Genomic DNA, 22,614 nt, shown 5'->3' with positions numbered 1-22,614 from the left:
GCTATACGTTACATGTTACGTTACGTTACGTCACGTTACATAATGCGTTATATATTTTCTACTACCCTTTAAACCTTCCGTAAAAAAGAACATTGGGAGTGTATAGATGAAAACAACGGTAAATCTTTCCTCTATTCGCGGGTTCTCTTTTTTTTTCTTTCTATTTTTTCCATTGACAGAATTTAAGCTCTTTAGTGTTTTGAAGCATCATTTGTTTGGAAATGAATACTAGCCGTTATATGACCACGTCAACGGAGTTAAGATTGGTGATACCTCAATATACTCAAAAAGGCTTAACAATTATCAAACGGAAGAAAAATACAAAAAAAAAAAAACAGGAAATATAATAAAGGAAAGAAATACCAAAGTGTGAAAATAGACATGAAATGTTGAAATGGGCGTGACCATGATGTCTCAATAGGACTTAAAGCGTACCTAGCATAGCCTATCCATCTATCTGACATGGTTATATTATAGTTAATATTCATTTGCACAACAAATGACACCTCAAAACACTCAAAGGGTTTAAACTATCGAATGGAAGAAAAAGGTGCATTTCCAATAGAAGCGCTGAAGTCATCCTCAAGCTTTACTTAGCACTAGTTAGAGTTCATCTCGATTATGTGGTTCAGTTTTGGTCAGTCCATTAAGAATGGGTATCAAGATGTTAGAATCTGTACAGAGTAAGATGAAAAAAAGTGATTCAAAGGACGGAAAACTTTCCATATGAGGATAGACTTTAGCATTTAAATCTGCATTCTCTAGAGAAGCGAAGGTTACGAGAAGACGTGACTGACATTTGTAAAGGGATGAAGGGCTTTAATAGGGTTTTTTGTTGTTAAATAGTCGGGTAATGCATGTAGCAGTGGGTTTAAGATAGATAAATTCAGATTCAACAAAGACATGGACAAGCATTGGTTTACCAAAAGAGGTGTGGATGAGTGGAATAGGCTTGGCAGTCATGCTGTGCGTGACAGTATCATAAATACATTCAAGAAAAACTTGAATAAATTCATGGCTAGTGAGGTAAGCTGGAGTTAGGCACACAGGAGATGCCTTGTCGGTGGGTCTCTTGCAACTTTTTTTTTTTCTTTTTTTATGTTCTGTCCTTCTGTTCTTCAAAAACCGAGAACTGAAACGGTAACGAAAGAAAGAAATACCATAATAACCGTGAAAATAGTCATGAAATGGAAATTAGTTTGCGCACAGCATGGTATAGTCGATTGGCGGGGTCAAGTTTGTTAGTTTGTTAATCAACATAAATAAGTCAAAAAATATAAAATAGGCTACTCTTTTAGGATCACTACCCTCGGCTGAGACATATTGCTTCACCACATGACGCAATGAGGTTTCAGTACATGTGATGACAAGTTTCATATCTCAGAAAAAAAGATAAAAAATTGCATGAGACCGACCGACAAGGCATCTCCTGTGTGCCTAACTCCAGCTTACCTCACTAGCCATGAATTTATTCAAGTTTTTCTTGAATGTATTTATGATACTGTCACGCACAGCATGACTGCCAAGCCTATTCCACTCATCCACACCTCTTTTGGTAAACCAATGCTTGTCCATGTCTTTGTTGAATCTGAATTTATCTATCTTAAACCCACTGCTACATGCATTACCCGACTATTTAACAACAAAAAACCCTATTAAAGCCCTTCATCCCTTTACAAATGTCAGTCACGTCTTCTCGTAACCTTCGCTTCTCTAGAGAATGCAGATTTAAATGCTAAAGTCTATCCTCATATGGAAAGTTTTCCGTCCTTTGAATCACTTTTTTTCATCTTACTCTGTACAGATTCTAACATCTTGATACCCATTCTTAATGGACTGACCAAAACTGAACCACATAATCGAGATGAACTCTAACTAGTGCTAAGTAAAGCTTGAGGATGACTTCAGCGCTTCTATTGGAAATGCACCTTTTTTTCTTCCATTCGATAGTTTTAAACCCTTTTGAGTGTTTTGTGGTGTCATTTGTTGTGCAAATGAATATTAACTATAATATAACCATGTCAGATAGATGGATAGGCTATGCTAGGTACGCTTTAAGTCCTATTGAGACATCATGGTCACGCCCATTTCAACATTTCATGTCTATTTTCACACTTTGGTATTTCTTTCCTTTATTATATTTCCTGTTTTTTTTTTGTATTTTTCTTCCGTTTGATAATTGTTAAGCCTTTTTGAGTATATTGAGGTATCACCAATCTTAACTCCGTTGACGTGGTCATATAACGGCTAGTATTCATTTCCAAACAAATGATGCTTCAAAACACTAAAGAGCTTAAATTCTGTCAATGGAAAAAATAGAAAGAAAAAAAAAGAGAACCCGCGAATAGAGGAAAGATTTACCGTTGTTTTCATCTATACACTCCCAATGTTCTTTTTTACGGAAGGTTTAAAGGGTAGTAGAAAATATATAACGCATTATGTAACGTGACGTAACGTAACGTAACATGTAACGTATAGCAACAAAAGAGCAGTTGGCTGAGTAGAAAACGAGATGTCGGCGCGTGAGTAATACAATCTCCCCAATTGTCATATTATGGTTATTATTCATTTTTTACAACAATGAGACATCAAAACACTCAAAAGTGTTTAAAACTATCAAGTGGAAGAATAAAATTCCAAAAGGAAAAGTGGTAATAGAGGAAATATTCACCCTAATTGAATTAAAGATCATGAAATACTGGTATTAAGAACTACTGATCATAGTGTTCACAAGTGGGAGGATTTATTTTTCAATAATCAAAGTCTTCCAGGAAGAATTTATATGAACAATATTCATTGAAACGTAATGTTTATTGGTTTATTATTTTTTTTCTGTAATTTTACTCAGTTTACTGTATATACTGTGAATTCCATGTATTTAGTTTTTGACCCGCAATTCCCTTTTACATACCTGATCCTAATCAATGAACTTTTTTTTATCTTTTGATACTATGTGTAACCAAAATTGATATGTACTTGTCGTACTCTTTTATTTTCAGTTTAATTTGCTAGTCATTTGGTAACTCCTTTATTTTCTCTGCATACAATATTTGATGATGCATAGGATACGCTAAGATTAGGATAAGGTAATCCAGTAATATATTCCCTATTAAGCTGTCGGTTTCAACAATGCTAGATCATTGATTGTCAGCCTGTATGTCCGGAATACTGCAGAGCCTGTCTGGTTTCTAACATGCTTAATTTGGTACTTGTTTTACATTCACTTATCTTCTATTTATTTAGTGTGTATTCCCTTTTGGTAATGATCATCAACAGGTGAAAAGATTAATAATACGCTAAGCACATAAGAGAGTGAGTTCTGCCCACCTTAGTTATACATGATGACATGTCACTAATACCCTTCCATACATTAACTAATTGGTTTCCTCCAGTACGTTTTGATAAGTTTTCTGAAGGCCCGGTTCAGTCCCATGGTTATCCCGCGTCCTTTCTCTAGGTTTAAAGTGTTCTGGCAATACAGAAATACATAAATATTTTAGTCCTCATTGGTCTCTGGTTATAAAAATTAACATTACTGGTCACATTAATTGATAAAAAAAATATGGTTCTCTAATTTTCCTCCATATCTGAGTATCATGCGTTGATCACATTAACTCCATGGTTTCCTGGTGTTTGGGTTCCATTACATACTACTTTCTAATAGGATCTTGGAGATACACTTATATTGTTGACCTAATCCTGTGGTTTACTGTGGTTTGGTTCCATTCCACACTACTCTAATAGGACCCACTATAATCCCTTGGTATTGTTGACCTTGTCCTTAATGAATTAGGTAAAATATTATAATATATTTGCTCGATAAGATCATTTTATTTCAGGGGAAAGTATATATATATTTTTTTTGTCGTTTTTGTTGGTGTTATTGACAGCTTGACTTCCTCCTTTGTGATTGTATTTCTTCCTTTACGAGGAATACCTAGTTTTTTTTTTTTTTTCGCCATTCATAGTGTGGATGGGATCGAACATTTGGGTAGAAAAAAATGTGATGAGTGTATTTTTTTTTTATATAATTTTGATTTTTTTTTTTCACACCATTGTCTTCGCATGCTCAAGGATATGAGTATGGGAAGGTTTAATCCCAGCAAAATCATTTTTCTATACCCCCTAAAAAGTGCATACTCTGCTTCCTAATGTACTTAAGATTCATTTTGAGAATTGTGTGTCATGTTATGGGAGTTTTTTTTTAAGTGTCTAGGAAAAAAATATAGTTAAAGTTGTAGTTAAATTACCTATTTTTCTGAAAGCTCAAAGTATAACTATCTTTTCTTTCTTATTATATCCTCCCGTAAGCAAATGAATGTGTGGAATTAGTGAAGGTAACAGCGTTACAATGCTTATATGGAGTTCAAGATTTTACCGTCATCAAAATCATTTCCATAATGTCTGGAAAGAACAAGTGCCTTAACTAGCGAACTATATGTCTGTTTTTTGTTTTTTTCAAATAGAAAAAAAAATCACCCTCGCAATAATTAGCACTTTGACATGTTCTAAATAAATGTGTTATATTGGATTGCATATACTGATTTCCGCCCCACACACAAAAAAAAAGAGAAAGGAGAAAAGTATGAATAAAATATAATAAGTTAAGAATGTCTTGTCTTATCTTTGCCCATTTGCTGACTAAGAACAAGTTAGATTTTTACGATCATCTCATCTTCAAGTGTAACTACATTGATTTTCAGCGTCGTTTATATGCATTAACGAAAAGTAAAATTTATGGTTATGTGACTGTGAGCAGTTAACGAAGATATGATGTATGACACAGGTAATAGAAGGAACCGTTGCAAGAAACGTAGCAGAAAGGTAATGGTATGCTTAGTAGGAAGAATGTGGCAATATTCACGCTAAAGGTAACAGTAACGTAGCAATAACACACACACAAAAAACGCAATGACCTACTTGACCTACTCCTTTGTGATTGTATTTCTTCCTTTACGAGATAAAAAAGCAAGTTTTTTTTACACTTCATTGCCTTCGCATGCTCAAGGATATGAGTGTGGGAAGGTTTAATCCCAGCAAAATTTTTCCACTCCGCCCGGGAATCGAACCCGGTCTCTCTCGGTTATGAGCCGAGTGTGCTAACCACTGCACCACGAGCCCCCCCCCCCCCCCGATTATCAGAAAGGTTGTGGGAATATGCACATTAAAGGTACCAATACATAGCATTGGCGTAATGGGATGTAGTAAAAGGGTTCTTAAAAGGTGATGGGGACGTGGTAACTAGGTAGTAGAAACGTACATATGATCCACAGAACGTTGCAATATTATTATTATTATTATTATTATTATTATTATTATTATTATTATTATTATTATTATTATCATGTATGCCCTGTGTGTGTACTATAACTTGTCTGAATTATCCCCCTCATCCAGAATTAAGATGCATTTTAACAATGTTATTATTATTATTATTATTATTATTATTATTATTATTATTATTATTATTATTATTATTATTATCATGTATGCCATATGTGTGTACTATAACTTGTCTGAATCCCTCTCATCCAGAATTAAGATGCATTTTAACAGTGTTATTATTATTATTATTATTATTATTATTATTATTATTATTATTATTATTATTATTATTATTATTATTATTATCATGTATGCCATATGTGTGTACTATAACTTGTCTGAATCCCTCTCATCCAGAATTAAGATGTATTTTTAGAGTGTAATTCAAAATTTATTGTGTTCATGTAATGGTTTAACTATTCAGACTGGATTAAGTTTAGATTTAACACAAACGAAAATAATCGACCTGCATTAAGCTAATATAAGATTTTGGCATGTTAGTTTCTCACTAGATATCAATAAAAATCATAAAATCCCACTAATTTTAACTATTCCTTATATAAAGACTATCGCGGTGGTAGTTTAATTCTCTATCTTGACGCTCGGAAAAACGCGGGAAAGGGGGGAGGGGATGCAGATGTATCTCGCCGAATACCATTCCACAGCTTTCACAGAGTTTTTCTGCATTGTTAGCTCGTGGTGAAGAACACTCATGGACGGAAGGAGAGATGTGAAACGTCTCCCACAATGTTTAATCAAAGAGTCATTTCCACGGCGGTCACTGTCGACGCACGACCGACACGATCCACTAAACGACTTTCGTCTCCCACACTGTTTACACAAAGCATTGCTTCTCATTCTCACGAGAAATGTACCATCATCCCGCAACAGAGACGAGTCAACACCGTGACGTTAAGCCATTCCCCACCAGGGTTCAGCTTTGTTCGCCTAACGCGGAGAGTGGGAGATACCCACATCTGCTAGAGGAGGGTGGGGTGGGGTGGGGGTGAAGGGCGGAAGCAGGTGTGTAGCGAATTTCACGTAACGACTTTCCCATCATCGCCATCTTCCATAGTATATTTTCAACTGTCACTCCCGTCATTCATATAATTTCGTTCTTCCTTTCTCTTTGTCCTTTTTCATCTTCGTCTCTCTCTCTCTCTCTCTCTCTCTCTCTCTCTCTCTCTCTCTCTCTCTCTCTCTCTCTCTCTCTCTCTCTCTCTCTCTCTCTCTCTCTCTCTCTCTCTCTCTCTCTCTCTCTCTCTCTCTTTCTCTTCCTTTCTCCTTTCTCCTTCTCTCCTTTTCTCCTCTCTCTCTTCTCCTTTCTCTCTCCTTTCTTTTCTCCCTCTTCCTCTCCTTTTCTCCTCTCTTCTTCTCCTTTTCTCCTTTTTCTCTCTCTCGCTTTCTCTCTTTCTTTTCTCCTTTTATCCTCTCTTTCTCCTTTTCTTCTTCTCCTTTCTCCTTTCTTCTCTTCCTCTCCTTTCTCCTCTTTTCTCTCTCGTTTTCGTAACATAACTTTGTGTTTTTTGTGTACTTAACGTATATGCTTAACCTCAAACTCTATGTTTAACATGTGTGCAGTTACTTATACATCATCTTCCCCAAAATAAAAAGATAGTTACTATACTTTCTTTCTCAAAGACAGAGTTTTAATGTACACAACACAACTTTGTGTACTTGATTAATCTCAAACTCTTATTTACCATGTGCGTGTGTGTGTGTGTGTGTGTGTGTGTGTGTGTGTGTGTGTGTGTGTGTGTGTGTGTGTGTGTGTGTATGCAAAGCTAACAGGTAACAAAGGCGTAACTGTTAAGTATAGCATCTCAGCATGGCGTCACTACTTCACCCTACACGCTCCCTCTAAGACAGAACGAGGCATGGCGCAGCCCATGTCTCGACGCTCCCGGACTCGTCACCTCCCACCAACCGCACCATAGCACATCCCTCGCTCCCTCCCCATAGCATGTCACTGCCGATCCCTCTCTGTCCCGCCCCACGCTCCCTTGCCCCGCCAAATCAAGTCGGTATGACAGGCGCCACTACGGCTGTTTTTCCGCCCCGCCCCACGCTCCCTTGCCCCGCCAAAACAAGTCGGTATGACAGGCGCCACTACAGCTGTTTTTCCGCCCCGCCCCACGCTCCCTTGCCCCGCCAAAACAAGCCGGTATGACAGGCGCCACTACGGCTGTTTTTTCCGCCCCGCCCCACGCTCCCTTGCCCCGCCAAAACAAGCCAGTATGGCAATATTATAACTACTATTGCATTTTTTTTTTTTTAATTATTTTCCTTCTAAAACACCTACACCTCCTCTTTGCATCATTCTTCTCTTTTGTTCTCTTCTTTTTGTAACTTTTCCCTTCGTAGCTCTACTGTCAATTATCTTTTTTATATATTTTTTTTCTTTCATTCTCATAGTCTTTAAGCACTTGGATTTTGTCCCATTCTCGTCCTCTTCGCTCTCCGTCTATTTCTCCTTTTGTTATTTATTTATCTCCCTTACATCTCTAGTCTTCCTCTTTTTCTTCTTCTTACATTCAAAATCTACTTTCTCTGACCTCTCCTATCAGAGTGTCTTCTCCTTCCCCTTTTTCCATCATCCATCAACGCCTTTTTTCCCATCTCCCTTCCTCCTAGTTCCTTCTTCTTCCTCTTCCTAATCACGCTACCCTCACCAACCCGCCCTCTGCCTCCATTCTTCTTCCTCTCCTCCTTTATTGACCTTTCCTCCACTTCCTTCTTCCCATTTTCTTACCCTCTACTCTTTTCGCAAACCTTCGCCTCGCTTGTCTCTGTGCTTTTCCTTCTCGTCTTCTTCCCCTCCTGGTTATGTTTCTCTTATTTTCTTCCTTAATTCCTTTCTGTTTTCTTTTGTCTGGCTTCTTCCTCTTTTCTCTTTCGTTCTATGTTTACAACTCCCACTTCTTTTGCTGTTTATTTTTCTCTCTTTTCAATGTCTTCCTAACTTTTTCTAGCTTCTTCTTCCTTCCATTTTACTATTCTTTCTTTCCATTTTTTCCCTTATACGTACCTTTTTTTCTATCTCCTTTTTCATCATATTTACATTTTTTTTTCTAGTCGATAACGATTTCATATTTTTTCGCTTTATCTTTCGTCTCATCTTTTTCATTATTTTCATTCTCACCAAATTCAGTAATTATTTCTCATCTACCAGTCTTTCGTCACCCATGCATTCCATTTTCCATTTTCTTTTCTTATTCCTCTATAGTTTATTTATCTCCACTTTCACGTTCTATAGATTCACCAACCTTCTCTCCTACCTATTAATCTTTGTCCTTCCTCCTCCTCCTCCTTCTCTTCTTCTTTTTTCCTCTATTTTAACCTCCATTTGGCCTGTTCGCATCCGGGCGTTTTGATGCCTATTACCACAAGATTTTTTTTTTCCTAACTTCCTTGGCCAGAGGGGTGACAGGTATTTTTCAACGCCAATTTGCAAAGAAAACTTTACGCTGCCATAGGAATGACATAGCATTAAAGACGTGTCCATATAACATGATTAATTGGAATATATTTGGGCATAACGAAGCTATTTCCCGTGCTATAGGATAAAAACCCTCATTACGTAATTGATTTTTTCTGCCAGTGTAAACCGTAGAGCGAAGGACCTAAGATTTTATCATTTTTCAAGTCCTCTACTCAATATTCCCGCCCTCCTCTCCACCACACCCCTTTACACCCTTACACACACTACCTCCTACACCTCACACCTGTCACCCCTAATCTAACCCCTCCCCGCCTCTACCCCCCAGTCCCCAGCGCGCGCATCACCGGCTCGAGAGAGATCTTCATGAAGGCGGGCAGCGACATCAACATCACGTGCGTGGTGAAGGGCGCCATCAGGGGAGCGCCCGTCACCTGGTACCACGTGCTGCCCCGCAACCCACGTGAGTACACACCGGGGGAAGGGGTGGGGGAAGGATGGGTGAGAAGGAGGGAAAAGATGATGAGCTCAAGTGGAGAGGAAAGGGATGCTGTGAAAGTTACGCAATGGATAGGGAAGAGGAGAGAAGGAGAAGGAAAAGAGATAACGAAATAGATGGGAAGGGGAAAAAGGGAAAAGTGATGCTGGGGGGACTACAAGGGGAGAGTAGATGCAGGGAAGGAAAGAAAGGTGAGGAGAAGAAAGGGTATGCAGAAGAGAGAGAAAGACAGATGAGGAAAAAAACGAATGAAAGAGAAACAGAACAGAACAAAGACAAATAAGCAAAGAGAAGATAATACTAACAGAAAAAGCAGGAGTACAAATTGCAGATAAATGACAAGGTGTGTGGAAGGGGAGAGAAAGGAGGGAGGAAGAGGGTTTGTGGTGGAGGGGAGTGTGTGGAGCTGGACGAATGTGGAGAGGAAGGAAGGAAGGAGGAAAGGAAGGGAAAAAAAAGTGTTGTGTATTTTGTTTTAGACTGTGTTACCTTTTTGTTACTTGTTGTTGTTGTTATTGTTGTTGTTGTTGTTGTTGTTCACTCTGCAAGACTGAATGCTTTGCTCTTGCATTTTTTTTTCTTTCTTTTTCTTCGTCGAACGAAACTTTTGATATTGCGGATTGTTTCTCTCTCCCACCCCACCCTTCTCTCTCTCTCTCTCTCTCTCTCTCTCTCTCTCTCTCTCTCTCTCTCTCTCTCTCTCTCTCTCTCTCTCTCTCTCTCTCTCTCTCTCTCTCTCTCTCTCTCTCTCTCTCTCTTGTCTGTCTTTCCACGCGTGTAGATTCATCTATTCGTATTGACTGTCTGCCTGTCTGTGTGTTTTCTGTCTTTTCTACGTATTTCCTTCTTTGTCTCTTCGTTTCATTCTTAATCAATGTTATTTTTCCCATTTTTTTATTAATTTTTCTTGCGTTTCACATTTTAATATATTGATGTTATTATTTTCCTCTTTGTAGCCGTTCATTTCTATCACTTTATCGGAAAATCTCTCTCCCTTCTTTTTCGTAATCCACAGTCTGCTTTTCTTAATAATCTACATTTAGTTTCTTTCATAGTTTTATTTTTTTTCCAGTTATTCTTTTTGCAATATTCCAGCCTTTTTAAAATCAAATATTCCTCATCTTCATGTCTTCCGCCTGCTCCTCCTCTCCTCGCGGCCTCTCCCCAGCGCCACTAATTCACTCTCGCCTCGTGCATATCATTTTCCTTTATGCGGTTCCTTTACGTGCCTCCGCCGAGCCACCTCCTTTGCCTTAGAAATCAGACCCTGAGACCCGTATTCCTGTTTTTTTTCATCAACCACCACCACCACTAACATCACTACCACCACCACCTCCAGCAAAACCCAATCGCATACACACCATCTGGACAACATTATCAATCCATACCACACCACACACCACCACCATCACCTCATCAGTAATTTGTATCACCACCTCTATAACTTCCACCACCACTACCAGCACCACACACTCACACACACACAAAATGCTCTTTCTCGAACACCATATATCAACACTACCAACACCACTACCAACACCACCACCACCACCAACACCACCACTGTTTTCACTTGTAGCACCTCCATACACTTGTTTTCCCTCCTCGTCCTCCCAAAGAGTTTTTCGACCTCGCTTTTCACCACAGGGTTGAGGAAAAAAGGACATGTAAGGAGAGGAGGGAAGGACAGGTGTGAAGGAGAAGGTGAAGGGAACTGAAGGAAGAGGAGGAGGAGGGGGAGGAGGAGTACAAAGGAAAGGAAAAGCAAACAGCAACAGACCTCTTGGTCGTAACTAGGCTGTTTGTTGTTGCTACCATCTACTCTAATCTACGAGTCAGACACACAGGACAGCAAAGGTGAAGGCTCCTCCCCTCCCACCAGTCCCTCTAGCCGAGGCTGGCATGAAAAGGAAGAATACCATGTAGTGTAGAAAACTACAATGGAATTTTGTATGGATAGAAGGAAGATCATACGACAACTAAGCTAACACTACTTTCTGTTAGACCGGAACAAAATAGCGGATGTTCAGGTTAGCTTCTAAATATTTGTCTAATCGGTTTTCAACGTGCAAATAGTTTCGCTTTCGACGACGTTTTGATGCAAACCATTCCACACACTGATGCCACGGTTGAAGAAGTGTTTTGATTCATTTGAGTTGAAACACTTCCTCGTTATTTTGTATCCATTGTTTCTTGTTACACTTGATTGAGAGACTAAAATAATCATGAACATTAACGTTGTCGAATCCCTTGATAATTTTAAACACTTCTACAAGGTCACCTCTTAGCCTGCGCTGTGATAAGCTGAATAAGTTAAGTTCTTTAAATCTGTCTTCATACGGTTTGTTTCGCAGCCTAGGGATCATTTTAGTACCTCGACGCTGCACCCTCTCGAGTTTATCTATATCTTTTCTCTAATAGGGAGACCAAAACTGAACGCAATACTCAAGATGTGGGCGAACTGACGGATTGTACAGTGTCAATATTACTTTTTCTGATTTATGTTCAAATGTACGACCAATAAATCCGATCAGTTTGTTGGTAATTTTTACTACTTCTGTGCAATGTTGACTCGGTTAAGATCGTTCGAAATTATTTCTCCAGGAGGAGGAGGAGGAGGAGGAGGAGGAGGAGAGGAACATAGTAAAGGTTCAGTGTGCAAGGGAAGGAAAAATAAGAGGAGGAAAGGAAGGGGTTTTAAAGAACGAAAGGGAAAGAATGAGAAGAAAAGGGGAAGGGGTGGAGAAAGATGGATTCAAGTATATGTTTGAAGGGAGGAAAAGGAGGAGGAGGACGAGGAGAAGGAAAAAGAGATTTGGAAGCGAGAGGGAAGGGAGAGATGGAGGAGGAGGAGGGTCGAGGAAAGGAATGCAGCTAAGTACGAATACGAAGAAAAATAATAATAAAAATATAGTCTTGGTTGTGAGAAAGATAAATAAAAATAGCAAAAAGTTACGTAGAGGAGGGAAAAATACTGGAATTCTATTATAATATATTCACTTTATTTGGGGAGTGCGAATGTGATTCTCTCTCTCTCTCTCTCTCTCTCTCTCTCTCTCTCTCTCTCTCTCTCTCTCTCTCTCTCTCTCTCTCTCTCTCTCTCTCTCTCTCTCTCTCTCTCTCTCTCTCTCTCTCTCTCTCTCTCTCTCTCTCTTAACGTTCGTCTATTCTTTTCATATTTCATTTTATATTTTCCTTCTCTCTCTCTTATCTATTATTCTTTCCTTTTCTTGTTTTGTTTTATTCTTTTCCTTTTATTCCTCTTCTCTTTTTCCTATTCTTTCGTTTTTCACTTCATCGGAATTTGAGTCTCCACAGGCATGCATTTTTTTCTATCCTTTCTCTCCCTCTTTTTTTCTCTCCTTCACTCTTCTCTCCATTTCCTCCGCGTCCTCTCTTCCTCCATACACAAAGCATTTCCTAATACCATTCTCCTTTCTTTCCTCTCCTTCTCATCCACGTCTTCTCTCCACACGCTGAGAAGATGAAGGAGAGAGAGAGAGAGAGAGAGAGAGAGAGAGAGAGAGAGAGAATAATTAAATAAACAGTAGAAAACTCCTTTCTTGACGTTAACTTTCCTGGATACATTTCATAAGGGATCAAACTAGTTTTAAATAGTTTCTCACCCTCTTACCCTTGCCCCCCTTCTCTCCCCTCTCTCCTCCCTCCTTCTCTGTGTTTTCCTTCATCTATTTTAGCTTTCTTTCTGTTGGTCAGGTACTTGTCGACACTTGTAATCATTGGATAGACAAACACTGAACAAACTAAAGTCCGTATATTCTATGGAAATTAACAGAGAAAGGACGGGTACATGCGTACGCGATACAGAGACGGGGTGAACTGGCCCCTGAGGCACTGCCAGCCTCTGAGGGGCCACAACGGTCAAAACCGCTGACACCGAGGGATTAGTGTTGCCCCAGGCAAGGTGCCTATATTCAAAACTAACATTACCCACATCTCCCTCCACCCTTCACGCTCATAGTCCTAGTCTTGAGCGGGTGCCTTGGCTCTGAGCCACTCCGAGCGACGGGGCACAGCGAGGTGAGGTGAGTCCGGGCGTGGAGGAGACTCGTCCACGGCCGGACGTGATAGGCCCTAGACCGGCCGGCGCCCATTACCGTGCCCACCTTGTCCCAACGCTGCGTGGTTGGGTCCTGGATGCGCACGAGAGCACCTATCTTCAGCGGTTGAAGCGGGCGGGCATGGGCGTCATACCGGGCCTTGGCATCTCGGGCACAGGTAGCGGCGCGGCGGTCACAGCTCTCGGTTCTGGCCTGCCACTCCTTCGCGAAGGCTTTGGCATGGGCAGGGACACAGGAACGGAGAGGACAGCCGACTCGAAGACTCAGTTTGTATCAAATCTTCTTCAAGGATTTTTTTTTCCTTTTCTTATTACTATTCAAAATAGCTCCATTACCATGTATCCTAATGACAATTTAGTCAATTTATTTTTCTAGGATGTATTTTATAAATAACTATTCGAGCTATTATTTTGTTTTCTCGGAATAGTGCTGAGCTTCCACGTCCACGACTCTAGCCCTGTTTACCTCGCCCTGTATGTACTTTGCCCATTTATTGTTACTTCCATGATTATTTTTATTGTCATTGGCATTTCCCGATGTTGTATCGTTAGGCGGGCTCTGACTTGTATATATTTTTTTTACATGCAACTATAATAGGCCCTCGTTTAACTAGTACACATTGTGCGACTGTAACATGGGTAGGTACACTGATTTTAAGGGTCGGGTGAGCCGCGAGGTCGCGACTTTTTCCGTGACCGAGCGATGTAATGTGTATATTATAACATACATGTGAATGTGTGAATGTATGTCGTATCGCCATGGCCCAGCGGCGCCAGGACGTTACACACAGACGCTACGTTATGCTTAGGAGGTGCTCCTTGCCGTGGGAACGGTGCTGATTCAGCAAGCATGGTGCCGCTGGCCGCTCCTGTCCCGGGAGACGCCGGAGCAGATCAGAGCGGGCGGCGGACGAGAGCACAGGACTTCTCGGAGTGTGCGTACGACTTACGACTCGTCCACAAAATACTGTAACTATTCTGTGAATATATTTAAAAAGCAATACAACCATTTAATCAACCAGAGAGAGAGAGAGTAAATTAAGTGAACTCAAAGTGAACTTAACGGCTCCGCTCGGCCAACACATAACCCACATCACTTAACTAAAAGGCTATTGTGTTGTCTCACGACTTCTATCAACTGGAGAAAGCAGGCAACGGTACACCGGACCTGACGTGAGATAACAGTTCGCGCCTTAATCAAAAACACACAAAAAAACAGCTTACAAAAAGGCTAACAGTCTCGGTATCGGTGAGGAATCGCGAGCCACACAGAACCAGGCGGAACTTTCCTCCTCCGTGGTCCTGCAGGAGGGCGTAACCTACGCCGTACAGGCGCGAGGCGTCCGTCTGCAGGGTGGTGGGGAGGGCTGGGTTGAACGTGGCAAGGACCGGAGGACTTGACAGGGCCTCCATCTTTTGGAAGGCCTGGGCATGGTCAGGTGTCCACGTGAACGTCCTTTTCGGGCTCATCAGGGGACGAAGAGGTAAGGCGGCGGCGGTGATGTCGGGAGAGCATTCTGCCAGCTGGTTCACCAATCCCATGAAGGACCTGAGATCCGTCAGATTGGCAGGCGTGGCGAAGTCTGCTATAGCTCGCACTTTCTCCGGGTCGGCCGCAATACCATCCCCTGAGAGCCGGTAATCGCAGAAGGACACAGTCGGAGCAGCCACGACAAACTTCTCGGGGTTGAGAGTGATGCCGTGCGTCCTGTACCGAGATAGTACCTTATCGATGCTGCGGAGATGCGTGAGGTAGTCTTTGTCGGAGAGCAGCACGTCGTCCACTACCTTCACACAGTTGGTCACGCCTTGGAGTGCCGTGTCGCCGCGTAAACAGAAGGCGTCGCCCGTGGCGGCGAAACCCACGGGGCCTCGACAGTAGCGAAAACGTCCGTAAGGCGTGATGAAAGTGGTGAGTGGCTGGGCTCCCTCTGCCAGCGGAATCTGCCAGTAACCACAAAGGGCGTCGACCGTCGTGAAGAACCGCGCCTCCGGGTCCACGCTCCGTATTGCTGTGAAGGGCGTGGGCGAAGGGTGGGCTGGACGGGACACCTGGCTGTTTAGCTTCGACAAGTCGGTGGTGATGCGGACGCCACCGTTAGGCTTGGCCACAGCCACTAAGGGGTGACACCAAGGGGATGGGTCGTCGCCCGCGGGGGCAATGACGCCTTGAGTCACCATAGAATCCAGTTCTTGCTTGACTGCATCCCTGAAGGCGAGAGGGATGACCTTGGGAGTATGTATGGCGAACGGCTGCGCGCCCTCCCGCAGGTGGATTCTCATCCTTCAATGGCGCGGTCCTTAAGGCCTCCTTCGTCACCAGCACGTCCGAGTACTCCTTCAGGAAGTACTCCTTAGCTTCCGACGGGGACGTGTGGATATGGAGGGCGGGTGGTGGCTGCGTGTGCTGGCTTGGATGAGGTGCGGAGGCCGCTGCGTGGCCTTGGGTGGCGGCGCGCGGTCCGCTGCTGCCCCGCGCCTCGTTTACCCGGGCGGCGGCCGCGGCGGGCCGGGCGGCTGGTATCTGCCTCGGGAAGTCAGCGGGAACCACACCCAGCGCCTTGCAGTGCTCCCACGAGAGCAGAGGCGTAGTAAGAGAGGACTGCACGTCGATCCAACCTCCACACGACCTATCGCCGTACGTGAGCTCTACTTGGAGGGAGCCCACCGCAGCTTGCATCTATGAGCCGTCCGCGTTGTAATAGTTGATGGCAGGGGGCGGTTGCAAGTCGCGTTGGTGGAGGCCTAAGCTCTTGAGGTGCTGAAGGCCTATCACCGTGACATCAGCGCCGGTGTCGGGTATCACGTCAATCCGGCCAGACGTGTCGACCTGGGTGACAGCGACGCGGATGGTGGGGAAAGGTTGAGCCCTGGGGCGCGTGTTGGAGTCCACTCGCCGGACGTGGCCCGCACGCTCCTCGGTGTTGCGCGGGTCCGTGTCGGTTGGCTTCTTCAGTACCACGCCAAGGGAAGGACCCTCCTTCGGTTTGGGTTTTTTGGGCTTGTTGAGGCTGCAGAATCGGTCGTAGTGCCCCACGCGAAGGCACACGCCGCATTGAACCCCTTTGGCGGAACACTTAACGGTGTACATCCTGTGCCCCTCGCGGCCACAACCGTGGCAGGGTGCCGCGGCGGCTGGGCACGGCTTGGAGCCGTGCTGCGTGTCACAGCTGCTGCAGGCTGTGCTGGAGGGGGGCGTGGATATTTTGGCACCAGCTTTCTCCGCGTGGGCCGCCTTCTTACCCTTCTTGTACTGTGAGACGCCTCTTACTGGAGTTGGAGGGGTCTCTATTTCAGAGTACGTCACATCGGTGGCCTCATACGACCGACATTTCGTCACTGTCTCTTGAAGCGTGCGGGAGGCGTCCATGGTGATAAGCTCTCGCCTCAACTCCCCGTTGCCAACTCCCATCAACAAGGCATGCTTCATCCAGACTTCCTCGCAACGTGCCCTGAGCACACTTCAATCTCTTCGAAAGACCCTTGAGACGTGCGTAGAAGTCGGTGAAGCTCTCACCCTCGGCTTGCTTACAGGTGGAGAAGGCACGGCGACGGATCGCTTCGTTATTCTGACCCTTCACGTGCTCCTGCAGAAGGTCAAGCACCTCTTCCACCGTGTGCGGGGAGTCGACGGGGATCTGAAGCGAGGTCTCCAAATCCTCAGTGTCTTCGTGGAAGCACGTCCTCAGCTCTGCACGCTGCATGTCTTGTGGCATGTTCGACAGGCGACGCATTGTGACGTGATCATTCCACCGCCTCCTCCATATCCGGAATTGTCGGAACGTCCCATCATGAGCGAGAGGCGGAGGAGTGGCGGCGGAGGCCTTGATGGGGGCCTTCTCGGTTGGAGGGGAGACGCGCTGCTGCGTGGCACTCGTAAGCAGTGCCTCGATGCGCTGTGTCTTCCTCGCGACGCACACGCTCTTCCTCGCGCCGAAGCCGTTCGTCTTCCCGACGCACTCGCTCTTCCTCGCGGCGTTGTGCCGCGTCCTCTTCCCGACGCACTCGCTCTTCCTCGCGGCGTTGTGCCGCGTCCTCTTCCCAACGCACTCGCTCTTCCTCGCGGCGTTGTGCCGCGTCCTCACGCATCCATTGTAGAAAGCACGACATGTCCATACCTTGCGAGGCGGAGGAGGAGGAAGGAGGAGGCGTGGTGCCTCTTCCTGCCCTCGGCTGCACGGGCTCCGATGGTTTATCCATCAGGGGCGAGGTAGCGGGGGTGGCGGGCGAGGTGGCGGTGGCGTTACTCCTGGTGTTCCGAACACCGCGCTTGCCAATATGTACACTTAATACTGCGTTATTTCAACGATATATAGGGGCGGCGCCTCGACAGCTCGAACCGCATATAAATCGTAAATAACCATACAGCAATAAGCGGAGTTCACAGGTGGGTGTGGCCCTGGGCCTCACTCACCGGCACAGGTCAATAAGGGCACGCACGGAATGCGGGCGGCTGGCCGTTACGCCAACCGGCTTGTGCACTGCTTTTCACTATTTCTCTTTCCACAGAATCCTACTCACTGCGCCATGTTGGTCAGGTACTTGTCGACACTTGTAATCATTGAACAGACAAACACTGAATAAACTAAAGTCCGTATATTATATGGAAAGTAACAGAGAAAGGACGGGTACATGCGTACGCGATACAGAGACGGGGTGAACTGGTCCCTGAGGCACTGCCAGCCTCTGAGGGGCCACAACGGTCAAAACCGCTGACACCGCGGGATTAGTGTTGCCCCAGGCAAGGTGCCTATATTCAAAACTAACATTACCCACACTTTCCTTCTAACTTTATATGCAACTAAAATTTTAATTGCTCTCCGTTACCTTCCTTTTCTCTCTCTCTCTCTCTCTCTCTCTCTCTCTCTCTCTCTCTCTCTCTCTCTCTCTCTCTCTCTCTCTCTCTCTCTCTCTCTCTCTCTCTCTCTCTCTCTCTCTCTCTCTCTCTCTCTCTCTCTCTCTCTCTCTCTCTTCCATTATTCCCTTTCTCCCAGCTTTTCGTTTTTTTCCTTTTCATTCTTACGCGGCATCCAAAATTCTCCCCGTCTACCTTTCCCTCTTTTCGCTCCCCATTCCATTCCTCTCCCCTTCCTTTCCCCCATCGTTCCTTCTTATTTTCCTTCTAACCTTACCTAAGAGAATTGTTTACATTTCATATTTATATATATATATATATATATATATATATATATATATATATATATATATATATATATATATATATATATATATATATATATATATATATATATATATATATATATATATATATATATATATATATATATATATATATATATATATATATATATATATATATATATATATATATATATATATATATATATATATATATATATATATATATATATATATATATATATATATATATATATATATATATATATATATATATATATATATATATATATATATATATATATATATATATATATATATATATATATATATATATATATATATATATATATATATATATATATATATATATACTTTGATTTCCCGTGGAATGATTACTGCTTCCAGGATAGAGACCCTCTGTGTGCGTTGCGCTTCACAGAGGTGATTGTCTCTGGAATGGAGGCATACATTCCACATACTTTCTCTCCTCATGCTAAAAAGCCTTGGTTTAATCACACTTGTTCTCATGCTATTAAAGATAGAGGCAGCTCACAAAGGTTCCAGAGCCTTCGAACTCCCACTAACTTTGATCTATACATTTCAGACCGGAGTCGTGCCAAATCTATTCTCCGGATTACCAAAACTTCTTTTATAAATGAAAATGTCACTCCTTGCTTCTTCTAATTCTTCTCGTGACTTCTGGCATCTAGCCAAAAATATCTCCTCCAATTTCACTTCTTCCTCTTTCCCTCCTCTCCTTAACACTGACGGCAGCACTGCCGTCTCATCTGTCTCTAAGGCTGAACTCTTCGCTCAAACTTTCTGTAAGAACTCCACCTTGGACGATTCTGGGCATATTCCTCCTACTCATCCCCACTCTGACTCCTTTATCCCTGTTATTAAGATTCTTCCTAATGATGTTTTCTAAGCCCTCTGGCCTCAACTCTCAGAAGGCTTATGGACCTGATGGAGTGCCTCCTATTGTCCTTAAAAACTGTGCTTCTGTGCTGACACCCTGCCTAGTCAAACTCTTTCGAAAGATATATCTATCTTTCCTTCCTGCTGGAAGTATGGCTTTGTACAGCCTGTGCCTAAGAAGGGTGACCGCTCGAATCCCTCAAACTACCTTAATAGCCTTACTCATGTCTATCTAAAGCTTTTGAATCAATCCTTAACCGGAAGATTCAAAAGCACCTTTTCACTTCTAATCTTCTATCTGATCCCCAGTATAGATTCCGCAAGGGGCTTTCTACTGGCGATCTTCTTGCTCTATTAATTGACTCTTGGTCATCCTTTCTTAGCAGTTTCGGTGAAACTTTCTCTTTTGCGCAAGACATATCGAAAGCCTTCGATAGAGTCTGGCACCAGTCTTTGCTTTCTAAACTGCCCTCTTTCGGATTCTATCCCTCTCTCTGTTCCTTTATCTCCAGTTTCCTTTCCGGCCGTTCTATCTCTGCGGTGGTAGACGGTCACTGTTCTTCCCCTAAACCTACCAACAGTAGTGTTCCACAGGGCTCAGTCCTATCACACACTCTCTTCCTGTTATTCATCAATGATCTTCTTGCCATAACAAACTGTCCTTTCCACTCATACGCCAATGACTCCACTCTGCATTATTCAACTTCTTTCAATAGAAGACCCTCTCAACAGGAAGTACATGAATCCAGACTGGAGGCTGCAGAACGCTTAACCTCAGACCTTGCTATCATTTCCGAATGGGACAGAAGGAACAATGTGTCCTTCAATGCCTCAAAAACTCAGTTTATCCACCTATCAACTCGACACAATCTTCCAAACACCTATCCCCTATTCTTCGACTACACCCAGCTATCACCTTCCTCAACACTAAACATCCTCGGTCTATCCTTAACTCAAAATCTCAACTGGAAACTTCATATCTCATCTCTTACTAAATCAGCTTCCTCGATGCTGGGCGTTCTGTACCGTCTCCGCCAGTTCTTCTCCCCTGCACAGTTGCTGTCCATATACAGGGGCCTTGTCCGCCCTCGTATGGAGTATGCATCTCATGTGTGGGGGGGCTCCACTCACACAGCTCTTCTGGACAGAGTGGAGGCTAAGGCTCTTCGTCTCATCAGCTCTCCTCCTCATACTGATAGTCTTCTACCTCTTAAATTCCGCCGCAATGTTGCCTCTCTTTCTATCTTCTATTGATATTTTCACGTTGACTGCTATTCTGGACTTGCTAACTGCATGCCTCCCCCCTCCCGTCGCCCCGCTTCACACTACTTTCTACTCAAGCTCATCCCTATTCTGCCAAATCCCTTATGCAAGAGTTACCCAGCACCTTCACTCTTTCATGACTCACGCTGGTAAACTCTGATTTTTTTCCTTTATCTGTATTTCCTCCTGCCTACGACTTGAACACTTTCAAGAGGAGTATATCAGGACACCTCTCCACCCGAAATTGATCTTCCTTTCGGCCACCTCTTTTGTATCTTTTTTAGGAGCAGCGAGTAGCGCGCTTTTTATATATATATATATATATATATATATAGATATATATATATATATATATATATATATATATATATATATATATATATATATATATATATATATATATATATATATATATATATATATATATATATATATATATATATATATATATATATATATATATATATATATATATATATATATATATATATATATATATATATATATATATATATATATATATATATATATATATATATATATATATATATATATATATATATATATATATATATATATATATATATATATATATATATATATATATATATATATATATATATATATATATATATATATATATATATATATATATATATATATATATATATATATATATATATATATATATATATATATATATATATATATATATATATATATATATATATATATATATATATATATATATATATTAGATAGTTAGTGTAGCTTGGCACAAACAGCCTCGTCAGGATCACCAGGTCTGCTGTTGTTTGTTATTTCTTTGTGTTCCCCTTGTGTTCCTCCTCCTCCTCCTCCTCCTCCTCCTCGTCCTCCTCCTGCTCCTCCTCCTTTTCCTCCTCCCCTTCCTCCTCCTAACTTTCTCTTTCTCCCATTTTTTTTTTTTTTCTTTCTTCTTCCTCTTTCCTACTTAACGTTTTTTTACACATATTGTCTTCTTCTTCTTCTTCTTTTAGTTCTACTTCTTCTTGTTTTCGTTGGTCTTCTTTTTTATTTCTCTCCTTCTCTTCTTCCTCCTCATCTTTTTTTCCCTCCTCCTCCTCCTCCTCTTCCTCTTCTTCTACTCTGTCTTTCCCTTCATCCTCTTCATGTACTTTTTCTTCTTCCCCCTCCTTCTCTCTTCTCTCCAGCGCTTCCTTTCTTCCTTCTTCCCGTTTTCCACCTCCTCCTCCTCCTCCTCCGCCACCATCGCTGCCAAGTCATTTTTCTTCCCTCATAATATTATGTCCCAAATCCATATCTTCTCTCTCCTCCTCCTCCTCCTCCTCCATTCCCTCTGTGGTTGGAGTGTGTAAGAATTCCATCACCGTATTCCCTGCTGTTCGTAAAAGGCTACTACAAGGGACTTCTTCCTTTCTCTCCGGACTATTACTTTTTTTTTCCTTTCCCTGGGTAGTCTATCCAAGGGTTGTCACCCTCCCTTACTCTCTGAGGACACATCCCTTCCTTTCCCTCCTCTCTACAGGTATTCTACCCAGCCTCTAGTCTCAGTCTTCTGCCGATGTTTCTCTCACTATCCCGGGAGGTTCTAGTCACTTTGGAGTCTTTGCGGCGGTGTTCTTTTCCCCTACGGAAGTCCTCGGAGCACACCTGGTGTCAGGTGCCTTAGTCCAGGGCCCGCAAGGCTCGTGCTTTAAGGGGGATACGTGTTGTGATGCTCTTGGGTGGCTGACTCCTTTCTCTCTGCCCAGTGTGGGTGATGGTAACCACGCCGGCCCCAGTCTTTTTGGGACAAAGCTCAAGGACAAATTCGAGCGTGTTGACAAGGTTGCCAGCTTCAAATCCGAACGCTCATCACTCATAATGACCATCTTCTGGGTTTTTCTACCTTTATTTTCCTGGGGCACTGGGAAACCGCAGTATCTCTTTTCTATGCATTTAACT

Source organism: Eriocheir sinensis, chromosome 45 (genome assembly GCF_024679095.1).
Source record: "Eriocheir sinensis breed Jianghai 21 chromosome 45, ASM2467909v1, whole genome shotgun sequence".
Taxonomy (NCBI): Eukaryota; Metazoa; Arthropoda; class Malacostraca; order Decapoda; family Varunidae; genus Eriocheir; species Eriocheir sinensis.
Note: the sequence above shows the minus strand (reverse complement) of the source record.